Source organism: Erithacus rubecula (genome assembly GCF_903797595.1).
Source record: "Erithacus rubecula genome assembly, chromosome: 9".
Taxonomy (NCBI): Eukaryota; Metazoa; Chordata; class Aves; order Passeriformes; family Muscicapidae; genus Erithacus; species Erithacus rubecula.
In genome coordinates, this window is record NC_136660.1 from 7,378,906 (window position 1) to 7,395,012 (window position 16,107).

General features: G+C 39.3%; 1 long non-coding RNA gene across 2 annotated transcripts in view; it reads left to right on the forward strand.

Moving 5' to 3' along the window:
• LOC306805497 overlaps positions 1 to 16,107 on the forward strand; it is a 216,214-nt gene that overhangs the window by 39,683 nt on the left and 160,424 nt on the right. The window contains exon 3 of one of the 2 annotated variants that reach the window (XR_013775227.1): positions 9,007 to 9,138. The exons of the other annotated variant lie outside the window; for it this stretch is intronic. This is a non-coding gene — a long non-coding RNA (uncharacterized lncRNA). The remainder of the gene's footprint in view (positions 1 to 9,006; positions 9,139 to 16,107) is intronic. 2 annotated transcript variants of the gene reach the window in all.

Below are 16,107 nucleotides of genomic sequence, written 5' to 3' on the forward strand. Positions count from 1 at the left end.
CTCCCTTTCAAGGACTGACCCCACATGCTGAAGTGGCCTGTGGCTTAGTATGGCCCCAGCCCTAGAAAAGCTGAGGTGTGTGTTCAACCACCCCTGACTTTTCAGGGCTCCCAAGATTCAGGCAGAAGCTCAGAGTGTGTACAATCAGTGTCTGAAATTTCAGCTGGGGTTTGTCAGAGTGTTTAGCTCAATTGCCTCATATTACACGAATTTAAGATAATAAACCAATGCTTCCTTCTGCTTTGTTAAGAGGATAAGAAGTTCTGCAGCTCCTGCTTGGGAAAACATCACAGTCCTTTTACAGTCATAGCTACCTTTAAGAAAGATCCCTGTGCTGCAGGGAGTCCCAGCAACAGGCAGGCCTTTTAAAAAATTCATTTTCTGTTAGTTTGGAAGGAGCATACCAGCAATTCACTTGCTTTATCAACTCTCTTGGTTTGTTTTATTTCCCTTGTAAAGTTTGCCACGTTTTCATCCCCACATCTTACACTTAGTTATTTCTCTTAAGAACTCCCTTGTTTCACCCTTCAAACAGGGACTCTTGGTCCCTATTTTTTTTGCACGAAATCTGGTCTGTAGGTTGCCACAATTGGAGCTATTAAGAATTTATCTTAAAAACAGGAAGCTCCCTTCTGCTGTGAAGACAATTTGATAAAATTTTATACACAATTGAACATGAATTCTGCCTTAAGAAGGCAGTAATGGTTTTAAGCAGAAGGGAAACTGGCCTCTCTTATCCTGAAACAAGGGGATATTCCAAGGTTATCTCTTCTGTAGTGTGAAATGTCTTGACTTCCACTGAAACACAGTCAATTTCAGGTGGAATTCCTTTATACTTTATTTTGACAACCATTGATGGAAAAGGCTCGAGGCTAAATCTGAGATCTGTATCTCATGCATTTTAGAACTAAAAGCTCAGTGAATACTCTTCAGGGAACTCATCCATGTCTAAGTAACACATGAGCAATTAAAAAATGAAATGATTGGCTTACTTTGGCCTGAGACTAAAAAAAGAGCAGCCTTATCAAGCAAACGTGATTTCTTAAATTGCCACACAGCTCTTACAAATATTTCTGTGCCAGTGGATGGATCTCTATCCTTGCAAAAAATGGACAGGATGGCTGTTGCAGAAGTAATTGGAAATGTAAAGAAGTAATATTGAAATTTGAAATACTCCTCTCAGTCGTTAATACAGATATTACTAAAAATAAGACTTTGATTTGTTGATGTAAATAGGGTTGCTCATTTAATTGTTTTAACAACTGATTAACCAAGCAACTGACTAGCTATAGCTGCCCCAGCCATGCTATGAAGGGAGGATTTGCACCCTGTGCTCTTTCAGTTTTCCAGAGTTAAATAACTGCTGGAAAAATGAAGCCAAATACGATCACATTGTGTATATAAATCAGTGATTTGCATCTCATTTGCCAGGTTCTAATTTACTAATTAGCAAATGCTATTTAAATGTGTCTAAACTTCAATTTCAAATTAGTATGCATGGTAAAAGAAACAAGCTAATTGAAAGCAGGCAAATTAAGGTTCACATGAAACCGGATCTATTACTAAAGAATCTGTTCTCTCAGTCACAGAATCCCTTCCCATTTGCCTGAGTACAGGGAAAGGGGGTGACAGTGGTGCTGGAAGTCACAGCTCCTGCCTGTGCTGGGGATTTCTGGTCCGTGGTATTGGTACAGAATGCATCAGTATAGTTGTGTAATACACTCAGATTCTGGGCTACAACAAATTAGCCTTTGGCCCTGAAGTATGCTTGGAAACACTTTTAGTCATTTTTATATGTTGAGAGAATATAATGCCATGCTTAATGTTTTACTTACTCATATTATGAAATGAAGTGCTCAAGTTAATTAGCAAAATATCATGAATTTTCTGCTTTCTGTCACTGGGGAATAGCATTGAGTGTCAAAGAATATATCAGCCCTTATTATCACACCCAAATTAGATTGTGGAGCTACGGAGGTGCACCTTAGAATTCTAATTTCTTTTTCATTCTAAGTTTTCAACAATAACTGCAGACATGCCATTCTGGCTTGTACATTACATTTACAAATTATCTGTTACAAGAATTCTACAAATATAAGACCATAATTTAAAGAGTAATTTTGATCAGATGTCAAAGACTCAGACCAAAACTGTCGTTCAAAAGTAATGAACAGATTAGTACAGTTCAGTTTGGTATGAAATCTCAATTAATATTCAATCAAATCTTGTTAGGCAAGATACAGCAGAAATGTGTATCTATTCAGGCTGTAATCACCAAGTTCAGGAGAAATCACAGCCCCTTAGTATATTTAATAGTAAGTTATGTTCCTCATGAACTGATAATGCCAACAAAAAAGGTTAGGTCCTTGAAAAGAGAGGAGGAAGGACATTGGGTCTTAGCCAAAGCCAAGGAAAGATGTATTTGCCTAATTAAAGAAAAAAAGAAAGGAACTGAGTAAAGAAACCACCTTCCTTACTTGCTCTGAGAGTTCACAGCATTTTTTCACCCTTGTGAAGGAACCAGGAATGAAAACATCCAGCAGCACCAAGAAGAAACTTAAGGTTTTCTTTCCTTGGAGCTTTGATCAGAAGATGATGGCAAGAATATCAGCAGCCAAAGACTGCTGCTCAGTTTTTGCCTCTGCAGTGAAGAGAAGGGAATTGCTATTGCAGTCTGAAACTTGCCAGGTTAAACGTGAAATGCCATATTTATGGGAAGGGAGCACCAAGCCATTGGTAAACAGTGGTGTAAGTTTGATTGATAGACTGAGCACTCAAAATGTTTGTGCTCATCTTGTGACACCACATGTAGCACTTTTGGGGGTTGTGGAGAAGCTTTCTGGGAGTCTGGAGGGTCCTGATCTCGCTTATATTTATTTCCCCCTCTCAGACATCTTGCACAGTTCTACTGCAAAAAGAGTGCTTTGCCATTTTTTCTTTTTTCTTGCAAGGAATAGGTTAAGAACTGGCTGAAAATTCTTCCTGTTCAAAATTCTTCATCTGTATTTACCACAGGTTTATTGGAGTTTGTTGCTCCCTTCAGAAGATCTGAAAGCAAGAATCTCAAGCAATCTCTGTTGAGCACTGGACCCATTTCCTCTTCCAAGCCCTAAGTTCTATAACTGCAAAACTGAGTAGTTTTGCAAACTTGATGCACGAGGAAACTGTGGGGGTTTGTTTGTTTGTTTTTTGGGGGGGGGGGGTTGTTTGTTTTGGGTTTGGTTTTTTATTTTGGGTTTGTTATTGTTGGTTTGGTTTGGGTTTTTTTTTTAATCAAATGTTTTTATATTAAGGTGTCGTGGTTTCAGTTCAACTGGGTGGAAACACCCATTTTGTGCAGTGGTTTTGGTTTGCCCAATATAAAATTTCCTGGCCAATGCACCAATTTATGTCACGGAATAAGCACTGGCTAAATAATCACATCCACTAGAATTATTTACTCATTTCCTGCTGTAAGATAGGATTAGGACAAAGGCAAAACAAGCTCAAACTTAAAAGGGCAGAAAGAAAATTTTTATTTTTAGAAACTATAAGGAAGAATAATAAAAATCAGAATAAAACTTTTAGAACACTTCTCCCCCCACAACTTCTTTTCTTTCACACTGACAATGTACAGAAACAAATCAGTCAATTTACCATCTTTAAAAAAAAAAAAAAAAAGTCTTTCACCACTTTACTTGGGAGAGGAGACCTCTCTTCCATCTATGAAGATTTCCACACAAGAAACAGTTTTCATGTGGCCTTGATATTACATTGAATGAGCCTCCCAGGCCATGGAAATCTGATCACTGTAAAAATTCTTTCCTCCTCTAACAGTTCTCCCACAACTGTTATTGAGGCCATATCAACTTATGGGGCACACTTTAAAGATTATAACAGTTCAAACAAATTCTCTTCATCTTTGGAAACAGAGGTCTTATTCTTTCTTCTTCTTCTTCTTCTTCTTCTTCTTCTTCTTCTACTACTTCTACTTTCTTCTTATTTCTTCTTCTTCTTTCTTCTTTCTTCTTTCTTCTTCCTTCTTCTTCTTCTTTCTTCATCTTCCCTGGGGGGCAGCAGGGAATTTCATCTCCTCTCTATTCAGACTTATGAGATCACAGCCATTCCAGTATCTGCTTACTCTAACACCAATGCCTCAGCTCATATCTACAGTTAAAACATTAATCTGCCCCATAATCTCTATTATAGGAAAACAAGAGTCTCTTTTCCATAGCTTAAAAAAAAGGAGAAATTTCAATCCACAACTCTCCTCCTTCCCTCATCTGGGACTTGACTCTTCCCTTTGACCTCGGTATTTTCATGCTGTTTCTGTATCATCATCCTGGTCCTTTTCTTCCACTCAGGAGAGAGGATGAAGTCTCTGTAAAGTCTTATTCTGGTTATTGAAAGAGTTAATACCTTGCCTGGGCAGTGGATGGCCCTGTCATCTCTTCCAGGTAGCAGAGTAGAGATATTTAAAATCAAGAGGCTTTCCAGACTGCACTGGGGCTGCTCTAGGGTTATATGGGCCCAGCCAAAAGTGGTGGTAGTTGTTCTGGCTCATGGCTTTTCTCTGGCATTTGCTGCATTCAATTCCAGCTGTGGGCTGGTGCCTCCCCTCCACCCTGCACAGCAGGCAAAGGCTGGGGGCCCTCCTTGGAACGGGGCTGTTTGTCCCCCAGACCACAGGGGAAATTCTCAAAACCAATCACTGATGGGTTTTTGTCAGACATAGAGGAAGCCTAGCTGCTCCTCTCAGAAAAAAAATCACTTCCTTGGGTTGTCTTTAGTGCCAAACCAGCACATAGGGAAAGTAGGAAAACTTTGTTGTTTTCTTAGCAAAACTAGTGTTTTTTCCTTACCCATGGAAACAGCATTTTAGTCATGGAGAAAGTGTGAAACAAGATTTAAAATATTTGGCTAATGTTGGAAGTTAACTGTGAATGTTGGACCCCTGTGTTTGATTATAGTTGATTGGAATATGTGGCTCACCACTAGCCTCATTTACAAATTTTGTTTCTCTCACAGGCTTGGTACTTCTCTGTCAAATTATAATTTATTTTTTTTGGTGTGGGCTTCACATGACTTCATCCAATTTTTTCCAACTCCACAGTGAACTGAAAATCCAAAACTGATACAGGTCAAGAAATATGAGGTTCTCACATCAGATGCCCACATTTTATTGATTTTTGCTTTGCCTCAAGCAAAAAGTAATTGTATTAAGAACTTTTACAAAGCCTGGATGTTATTTCCATCCACTATTGTGTGTCCTGGGGACAAGTCAGAGTAGCTCAATTCCCCTTCTGCAAAAGGGGAACTACCATGAAGTGAAACACATATAGTGAATTTCAATGAGAGAATGACAGGGTCTTTGCCCCTGGGACTATACCAGAGCAATCAATGAAAAACATGCTCACAGGACCTACAAATACTCTAAGTTAAAATTAAAAGCACTGAAGTCCTGGTATTGTGGGACATGAAGATAAGAAAATTATAGTACTTCATACAGTGTGACACCAAGTAGATCTCCAGAACAAATTTGTTCCTTTTTTTTTTTTTTTTACCCACTTGTCTTTGTATCTTTGGTTTGATTTTTGTAGCTCATTCTCCAGCTTTGTAATAATTTTATTTTTTCCTAGTTTTACCTCTTTAGTTACTGGCTAGTTACTGACTATGGCCCTGGTTAAAAGAGCAGGTGTTCTTTTGCCTCTTGCAGGACCTCTCCAAGATCCTTGATCCACCCTGTATGGCTTTTTGTGGTCCCCAAGGGAAGAAAGCTTAGAACTGGCATTGAAGCAAATGTAGTGTCAAGACACCAGTTTAGAAAATTATCCAAAAGGCAGTCAGGAGATCTGTTGCAAGAAGATCTCTTTTCAGGGCTTAGAAAAAACACCTGCTGCTTGTAAAATCCTAGAAAATAGGTCTAGGAACTCTCCAGCTGTCATTGGGATTTCCATCAATGCACAGAGGAACATGGATATATATATATATATATATATATATATATATACACACACAACATATACACAATTTACATGAATAATTTTCTTTTGCTCCAATGTCAGCAAGTGTTAGCAGGACAAACTCACCTTTACCACTTCATCAGGAAATGAGGCCATCAGTCCTGGATTCACAGAACTGTTTCTGATTCAGGCCTCTGTTGAACAAAGTTTTCAACGTGATTTTCTCTCCTGGGCTTTGCAGTCCTTACAAGGATCACAGCTGAGGAAGTTAAACTTCCAGATGTTTTCCAGTCACATCCTTCACCTGTCAACAAGATTCACTTCCCTGCAGATGAATTTAGATGTCCTTAGAAGGTGGGAAGGCCTTTGGCACAACCTTGAACTGTCTGGCAGTGCAAGGTTGGCTTATGTGGAGAGTGGTCTAATCTGTTCAGTGTTCAGTCTCAAAACCTGTCAGACCTGTGAATGTTCTGAAGTGTAACTAAACCCAGCAGTGACTTGCAGATCTTTTAGCAATAAAGCAGTTTAGGTTTAAAGGGAAGACAGATTTGAGGACTGCAGTGTGGACTGCTATGACTTCCCTGAATGTCTGTCACACATCCATTATTCTGCTTTGAGTGGTGGATTTTGTACACCTGTCCCACAGCTTTTTTCCAGCAGCTTGGGTGTGCTTCATCTCCCATCTCCCTTGTAGCCATGCCCACTTTCACTAGTCCTGTTCTTTTTACTGAAACTTCAGTCTCTGTGCTCTTGAGATGCCTCCAAGAAGTACCCTGGAGCTCCAAGAAGCCATAATGCTGCTCATTAAAGGACACCATCCATTTTCTCTGTGATTGCTGCTGAAGTGACAATGGATAGATCACCTGCACAGTAGTAATTTTGGGTAGAATACATAATTATTTTTTTCCTTCATGTAGGTGATAGAAAGAGAAATGGCAACTTGCTGAATATTTTCAACCCTGTAGGAATGGCATTGAGTGTCTGTGAGGAGTTTCTTACCAGGCATCATTCAGAAAATGTCTTCACTATGAAGAATATTTCTTGTGTGTGTATGCTTCCAGCACCAAATCAGTCACCAGCTGGCATGAACTGTCATAATGATAAAGAATTGAGCACTAAAATATTATAAAACACAGATATTACAAAGGCAAACCAACAACCTTTATTCATATGTGTATATATATTACATTGCAGAGCCAATATAATTCTTTACATCTCTTATTCCCCCTTATTTACCTCCCTCACTAGAACAAGTGCATCAGGGATTTTATTAATTCCAATGAAATAAAAAAGAAATGTTCTCAAAGCCTTCTGTCCATAAAGAGAGATATATACATTACTCCTCATTCATACAGGCTGGTTGTTCCCTGCTGATGGGAAGGAGCCCAGGTATCAGTGCCACCCTGCCCACTAAGCTTGTCAAATGTGGGAAAGTAACACACAAACATAAGGAGTCCAAAATAATGTGACCCAGAAACAAATTTCCTTATCTTTGCATATTGAGTACAAACTATTGTTGTCATTTTCATGTTTCAGGGTTGGATAACGTTTTAAAACTTTAACTCTTGTGCAAGAAGAAAAATGTATTTTCCACCCAGATTAACTTGTTTTGTATGCAATTTTACCTACTCCCCGAGGAGGGAGGGATCGTTCCTTACACTGTTCAGAGGCACTGAGAGAATTTGAGCATTCCCTTACAGAGAAATGTGACTCAGGGACTTGTCTAAACACCAGTAGGTCAGTCATCTGTGCAAGGAGGGAGCAGAATATGACACAGCAGGAAATGCAGAGATGCTACTTATGAGAACTGAATTTCAGAAGGTGAAAATGAAATTGTGAACTTTGTGTTGAAATAAAGAGGGTCCCAGAATCTTTTCCCAAAACTGGAATTTGTTTTTTGTTGGGCCAAGTTCAGCTTTTAATAATTGGTTTATTTTAATTGCAAACTGTGACACAATGTTCAGTAAACCCCTGAGATTAGCTCAGCTGGTCAGAGCATGGTGCTGATAACACCCAGGTCATAAGTTTGATCCCTGTAGAGGCCTTTCACTTAAGAGTTGGGCATGATGATCCTTGTGGGTCCCTTCCAACTCACAATATTCTGTGAAACTTTGCAGCAGAGAAATAAGGAATAATGATTGAGCCACATGGAATAAATTAGATGTCAGAGGAGCTGCTCTGCTATCAGCAGGTTTCTGTAACATTATCACATCCTTATTCATCAGGTATGCTTCTCACAGGTATAAGCACTACAGATAGAATGATAAAGAACCTTCAGCTGTGCTTCAAGCTTGGAAAACAGTGGTGCTGTTGCAATGATGCTTTTGTTCTGCATGTTTACTGGACAAAATGTACTGTATTTCATATTATTTTTTGCAGGATAGTACAGTTGTTTTTTTCAAATAGCAGGGAAGTTATCAAAAGGAAGTAGTGCTCGCTCAGATGTAAGCTGCATAATGAAACCTAGGGGTTCTTTTAATGACATACCTATTTTCAAGATGTTTCTTGCTGTTCTTGTGATCTTATTTGAATAACCTCACAAGGTATTGAAGGAAAAGGTTTTTTCATTCTTCCATCTCCACTACCTTTTCTGACATGCACAAGCTATGAACTGTGGTATTGAAATGCAGGGAACTTTTCAGGTTATATAGAGGACAGAAAAGAGCCCACAATTTCTCTGTAAATAGAGGTCCTGGAAAGTAAGAAGAAAAGCAAGTTTATGATCCAAATGAGCCCCTTGTCTGTCTTTTTAGCAAGGAGGAGCTGGCTGATCCAGCAGCCTCTGCTCTCCAGGACAGTTCTGTTATCACTTGCATGGTTAAACATTATTAACATGCATTACCAAAGAGGCAACAAAACACTTCTCTCCCAGAAGCAATGGTCATTATGTGCAGCTGGTGAAATGTAGTTCACTGCTCTGGCCATTCTGGGTGAGTGCAAAAGGTATTCTGGCTGATGGCCACAAGAACCTGTGCTGTTTCTTCTCTTTTCAAGGTTTAACTGCTTTTATATTTGAGTTATAAACTCCAAGTTACATATTTCCTTTTTTTTTTTTCTAGCCTAGGACTCATGGAAGGTGTTTTACCCTGCCTGTGTTAGTGTCCCTGACATTACTAAGAATATTCTGAAAGTACAGACAGAAAGCACATCCATGGGAAGAATGTCAAGACACAAAAGGATGTATTCTTCACTGGAGGTAATTTCTTTTTCATTTTCACATTTCTTTACCTGCTATTTCCAATTGTGTTGCAGCATGTTTGGAAAGATTTTTTACAAAATATGGCCCTAGCCCTGAAGTCAAAATATGTGTGTGACCTTTATGTCCATGTGAGGATCTTTTTATTCCACTGACCCTCTGCCTCTGGTATTGGGATCCTTTCTCACATGTCAGACTGCCATAGGTGAAATAGGGAAAACTTTTGAAGATGGCAAAAGATCTGCTGCCTAGATTCTTTTGGGAAGACTTCCAAGCAAAATCCATAACAAGCAGTTGAGAAAAATTGGTTGCTCTATCCTGAAAACACCTAGTGATTGCCAGCTTATTGAGGCTACAAAACAGGCACAAATAAAATTCACTGTCCTTGTGCCTCTTTTTCCTTTGTGAAGCAGGTCATGTGAAGCAGGGAAAATATGTTCTCCCACCCTGCTGGGGAATTCTTTAAATGAGGGAAAGTCTACTGCAAAAAGAAAATTCCTCTGAAGAATAGTTTGGTTACTCTGACAGCAGAATATTGGTGGTGGAAACACAACCTAGGGCTAATCTAGGCTTCATCTTGATTTAATTTGCCTGAAAAACTACCAGTGGAAAGAGCAGTTCCCTATCTGAAATTTAAAGAAACTGTGGAGAATGACTTCTGGAGGGAAATATAAGATATTTAAAATGAAAAATAAACCCATGTGAAAGAAAGAATTCTCTCTCTTCTCCTTTTCCCTACTATTCCTACAAGGGACACATCTGTTCTCTGTTCAGCTTTTCTTCTTTCCTCCACCACATTGTCCCTTCCCCTTCACATCTGTGTTCTCCAAAGGGTTTGTTGCTGCAGGATTACGAGTTGTTCCTATAAATCTCACACCTGCTATTCATCTGGGCTCTGCTGCTCACACAGACTGCTGTGATTTACATACCTTGCCACGTGTCCTGTGTGGCTGGGCCAGCATTCTGCCAGACTCTCCTCCCTTCCCCTGTTGCCACTGTGCTGAACCTGTAATTTCTGTGCTGGGCTGGGACAGTGCTCAGCCCTGCTCTGCACAGGAGAGGGATTCCAGGGAAAATTCCCTTTTTCTACACAAGGAACATGAAATAGCACATCACCCCACCCATCCAAATGCACTCTGTTTTCTGAAATGAAGTTCAAAAGTGTTAAGCAGACTGCATTAGAGAATCAGCAAGTCTGCATCAGCCCAAACTTGATCAGACTGCAAAGGCTCCTGACTAATAATAAAATAGGGCCCTTCCCTGGAATCTAGCCTTGTTTTATCTTCCAGTCAGATCAGAAAGCCAAACTCTTTCTGTCACATCAAAAACCTACCTGTGAAACCTTAGTTTATTGAAAAGTTTCACCCAGCAGTTTATCTCACAATATAGAGTATTTCTTACTACCTACACACCTTTACTGGGTGCTTGAAAGTTACAGAACTTCTGTTTGGGCCCCGAAAAAGGACTTGGAAATAATGCCAATAAATGTTTTCTTGTAGCAGCATGAGATAAGGTCATGCCAGGGAACAGACAGCACAAAGATAACAGGCAGGCTGTTCTTTATCTCATTCCAAATATATGAGAGCAGTTAAACTTTCTAGGGATTTTCTCATAAACCCCATAAAATGCCATTAATCTCATAATGACTCACATAAAGATAATGTAGAAAGAAGTCTCCTGCAAGAAAAAAAAAAAAAAAAAAGGCTAACTCAGAGCAACACACTCAAACTTGTATTTCAATTGAAATTGGAGTAATTCAGTACTGAAGGCCAAACTTTCTGCTGGGAAAATTCAATCTAAAATGCAGTGCAAAGTCCATCAGGCTCATTTGGAAGCTGTAAATTAATTCAGATTTCCATACTGGGGATGTGGAGGGAAAAACTTTTCAGAACATGAAAAAGTTGCTGCAGCTATGTGAAACCCATTTGGTGTGGATAACACTCCTTTGGACAAGGACTTACAGCACTGAAAACAGGGCCACAGGCAGCAGTATCAAATTCAATACAAGAAGAGACAGTGTGCAAATTCATTCTGAAAGGTAGTACTGTCATCATTAGGGTCACACTTGAGAAGATTATTTAGAGCTTTTAGCTCCTGCTGAGGCTTGTTCTTTGTAGCTGACCAATGAGCAGAAACTCTGAATTGGAGAGAGGGAAATGCTGATCTGCTCTGTGCTATTTAATGGGCTTGGAATGGTTTTACCTTCTGAGTAACTCAAACAAATGCCTTGAGACTTTTCAGATTCAAGCAAACATCAGTCAGTCAATCAGACACTTAAATTTGCCAACCACCAGTGCAAAATTCACCTCTAAAATACCTTCAGTACTTGAGTGAATATGTAGTCAGCTACTTTTGCTATTTGTATATTGTCTTTCTTCTATTTCTTTTATTTCACTGGTCCTTGAAATTCCCTTTATCTTATTATGAAAGCTGACAGTGTTAAGTAGCTTTATTAATCCTTTCCCCTTGGCTTTCCTGGTAGCTTAATCAGATATTTACTAGAAAACAAGCACAGATTGAAAGCTTCTTAGTCCATGAGATGCAGCTATCCCTGTCAGAAACATAAAACCTAGCAAAATCTATGATTCTCTATGGAATCAACCCTGTGGAAATTCCAGGTCCTATGTTTGAGAACTTTTATAAAAAATCCTGGTTTTTGCTTGTGCAGTGAAGGATTTCAAGTGTTCATCTGAGGCCAGATGAGTGGCAACCCTTCCTTCTTTGCCCTGGCTCATGCCAACCTCTTGAGTGGCCATCAAGTGCCCAGGCTTCCATAATACAAGGGATGAAAAGTGGCAGGAGAAAAATTGTTTCTCATAAATCACCTGATTTCTGCAACTGGAACCGTAAAATTTGGAGGAGTGAAGAAGGCAGAACAGGAAGAGACATTCTCAAAGAGATGTGAAAAGAGCCATAACAACCCTAAACATGCACATTTACAGAAAAATTCTCTTGTATGCCAACACAGGTAGGTTCATATTTCCAGGAATTCACATATGGTGAACTACAGCAATGGCATATGATGCTAGCTTTGGATAAATATGTTGTTCCAATCTCATCTTTCATAAAGGCAAAATCCTTTTGAACATCTCAGAGTATCTGCATTTTTGGGTCTGAGGCTTAGTAGGTGACATTTATAAGATTTTGACTTGTGCTTACTATATAAAAGACAGACTTCAGTGGTGCAAGGTATGAAGATGCAGAAATGCTTTTAGTAGTGAGTAGACAAGAAATATCTGGGATAAATACTTTTTTTCTTGTAGCTCTGAGAATCTTCATGTTGCAGTGATATAATTGCCAGGGAAGACTCCAGGGTATGGCAGTCACCATTTTACTGACTGGTTGGTTCAGTTTTCTGCAAAAGTTGTGTGACAGAGCCAAAAATAAGAGCAGAGGAAGAAAAAAAGTGGTAAACATGATAGTGAGAGCAGCAATTAAAAAAGAAATAACTTGTAAGAGTTTTCATGCTCATCTCCACATAGATTATACAAAATTGATGACAAAAATTGAAAGAAAATGTAGCAAAGCCACAAAAAATAACCAACTTCCAAAATAATATTTTCTTGATGTTGCATATTTGATCATATTTTTCATCATCCTCATTTGTCATGACTAGGAAGAAATGACAACAGAACAAGGGGATGTGGATCAAACATGTAATGTGTATAGGGGATGAGCCAGGTTTTTTGTGCTGTTGTTATGGCAAGAAGCCCATGTAAACCTTAGAGGGTCTTAGCACAGAGATGAATGCAGTAGCAAAAGTTAGAAAAAATCTTCAGTTACTTCAAAGTTTTTCTTTAGTTACCATCAGGAACTGAAGGGCTGTTAGGTTTGATTTTTCATTTAGCAATTGTGGTTTGAGCAGGAGATTTCCTATTTCTACATCAAAATATTATCATTTCTAATGATGCAGAGTTATGTGGGCACAAACTTGACCAGCACATCAGTCTCCTTGTCAAACTCTGAGCATGCACACAGTTCTTTCAAGACAGCCTCATTGCACAGTGGAGGCAAAGCATTTCTATGAGACTGAGAGTCTTGGACTTGTGGCCATGAGATCTGCACCAAAAGTCATTTACAGTTTCAGTAAGTCACAGAAAGGAAAAGCAGAGTGTCATTTTATTGTATGCTTTCTATATAGCAAGTTAGATTTAAACTCTGTGTAAGAAAATATCCCTGTGATTTTTCTTGCTTTGTTGTTTGTTTGCTCCAGAAGATGCACAGGACCAGTTGGAGTGATAATCTGAGTATTGATCTGGGAGTCCTTGTTCAGAAAATAAGTTCAGACAATCCATCCAGACACAACCTTTACAGTCTGCTAACCATGCAGCCCCTCCGAGGGCAGGAATGAGAGGCACAGGAGCTGAGCATGGAAATGTCATCTGCCATTTCTCCAGCATCCTGCAGCCCTGGCTTCAGGCTCCACCAGGAATCAAGCATCCACTGCCCAATATTCAGCCTCACTTGGTTGCTAGGGATATTACCTTCGAGCAATTATTTGAAAAGTTTGGAGAACCAAGGTTTAATGTGTTCCCAGAAGCTTGCACACTGTCCTGCAGGGTATTTGTGCAATATTGCTATGCCAAGGGGACAGAAAACCTTCTGAAAATGGGTGAACAGGAGCTGCACAAACATTAAAATACAGTGTCATTTTTGTGCTCTACATCAAAGTTAAGAACTTGTATATAAACTTAGCCAGGTTTGTTCATCACTGCTGCTGACCACTAAGCAAATTTGCTTTTGCAGGTGCTTTCAGGTATCCTAAAAGTTTAAAAATTGCCATCATTGTCCTTTGTCTCAGCCATATGTCCTGTTGTATCTGTTTATATCTGTGGGTATTTATGTTTTGCCACAGCTTGGTAGAGTAATTGATAAAAATATCTGCTTCTAATTACAGCAGCAGGAAAAACCCTCAGACCATGCTAAATCCATGTTTACTTGTCTGATCTCAGCAGTACAATCCCTGGTTGCTTTCCTTGAACTATTTTTTAGCATTCATTCCCTCCCCATCCCAGTCCCATTAAGGTTTTACTCCTCCTTTCTGTGTTTATTCTGTTTCTGCTTCTCCTCCCTCTTTCATACTTTTGCCCAGATGATTGAATACTAAGTTCTCTTATGCACTAATGTTTAATGTTTTTACAGGCTTCTCTCTCTTTTTAGTGCAATCATTACAATTTTCTCTGCTTCCTTTGTTCTCACCTTTCCACTAAACTCTCTCTTATACCACCTCTCTTGTTCTCAACTATCTCTTGAAATAAAAAGACTTTTGGCTTCTTGGCATAGCAAACCAGCACCTCTCCTTCTTCTGATCTGAGACCTGCACCCCAAAAGATTCCCTAGCTGGTCCTGCTGAGTCTGGAAAGTCTGTTCAGAGATGAACAGGTGAAGAGAGATAATGGTGCCATTTGTTTGCTTGTCTGTAATGGATTTGCAGAGGAACCTGGGACACTTTTGGTTTGCATAAACCTTAGCAGAGAGGGACCAGCTCCAGCTATACAGGGATGACCACCTTAATCCCTCAGTCTGGACTAAGGCAATTGCAATCACACCTCATCCAGAACTGTCACATCTTTCTTAGCTTTCCTCTTCCTTCCAGTGGTATGCAGTAATCAATATCCTTTCACTGCATATGGTGTTCCCCAGAAGTCTAAATTCTAATAGTGCCACTTGGCAAGGTGAGCTACATCAGCTTTATACAACATAAATGTAAATTGGAAATTATTTAAGCTTTCAATTTTGTTTTATGCCATTAGATTTTCTCATGATTCATTTGTCATTCTAATTGGATTCTAACATGTACTTTACATTTCAAAACTTGAAATTATGAAGGCTGCATGACAAAGAAGGCTTAAGAAAGGCAGCTCCCCAAGCTGTGTTTAATTTACACCAGATGAGTAAACGAGGAAGGTGAAGAGTCACAAAAATACTGAGTAACAAAGTGATGCTGCCTTAGAAATCCAGCAATTAATTGCAATAATAAGAGTGACTAAGTTGATTCATTTAAATCCTCCTGCAGCACTGAAATACCTCAGTTGAGCAGGATGCTAAGGGTGATTTTTACCCTTGTTCTTCCAACTTTTTGTAGATCTTTCACCTGCTCTTGACTGACCTGACTTTGCACAGGATCACCTGAAGAGTAAATGGAAAACTTTTTCTCCTACAAATGGAGGAGAACAATACCTAATTGGTTCTCCTTCTGGAAAGCAGCAGAAGAGCTGTTAGTCCATGTGAGAAGGGTCTTCTCATCCCTTCTGGAGAGCACACAGGTGTGTTTCTGGCTGTGGGAGTCTGACTGACCATGTTAACTTACAGCAAAGTTCTGCAGAGGATCCTGAGGTCTCCATGAGCCTGTTCCCAGCCATGGGCAGCAGCTTCGTGTACCCTGGCAGACTTCAGACTTCATAGACCCAATGTCTACTTTTAAATGCAATTGTTACCATTGAATAACCATGAAAACTCAAAGTGTATTTTATTCTAGTGCTCTGAGACCTTAAAACAAAAATAATATGCATCACCGTGGCATTTCATGCTGCTTTTTGAAAAGACATAATTGGATCATAAGCTTTTCTTTTCAGCCAGCTAGGAAATGGGCAAGTTTGCATTGGTGTCTGCTAAGAGCAGACTTGAGGTTATGGATGAAGTTTGTTTCTATAACCCAGGAAGTTATGTCAGTGACCTCAACACCATCTGTTCATTCTTTCCCATTCTTTTATTCTGAGTTGTAGAAGTCAAATCTTAGAGAACAATGTTCTGCTGCACTTCTCTGACAGCTAAAAGTACAGCACTGAAAAGACCCAAGGGACATAGCCCTTGTTTAAGACAGAAAAAAATACATATGTAGCATCATCACTACCTGGGATTTGTTGGTGTATGTCCGAGATGTAGATTACTTCTGCAGTATTTGATTTCTTTTTTTGCTCTGTGACTTAGCTACCTTTTAAAAGATTGAGAATATTGTTTTTCTATATC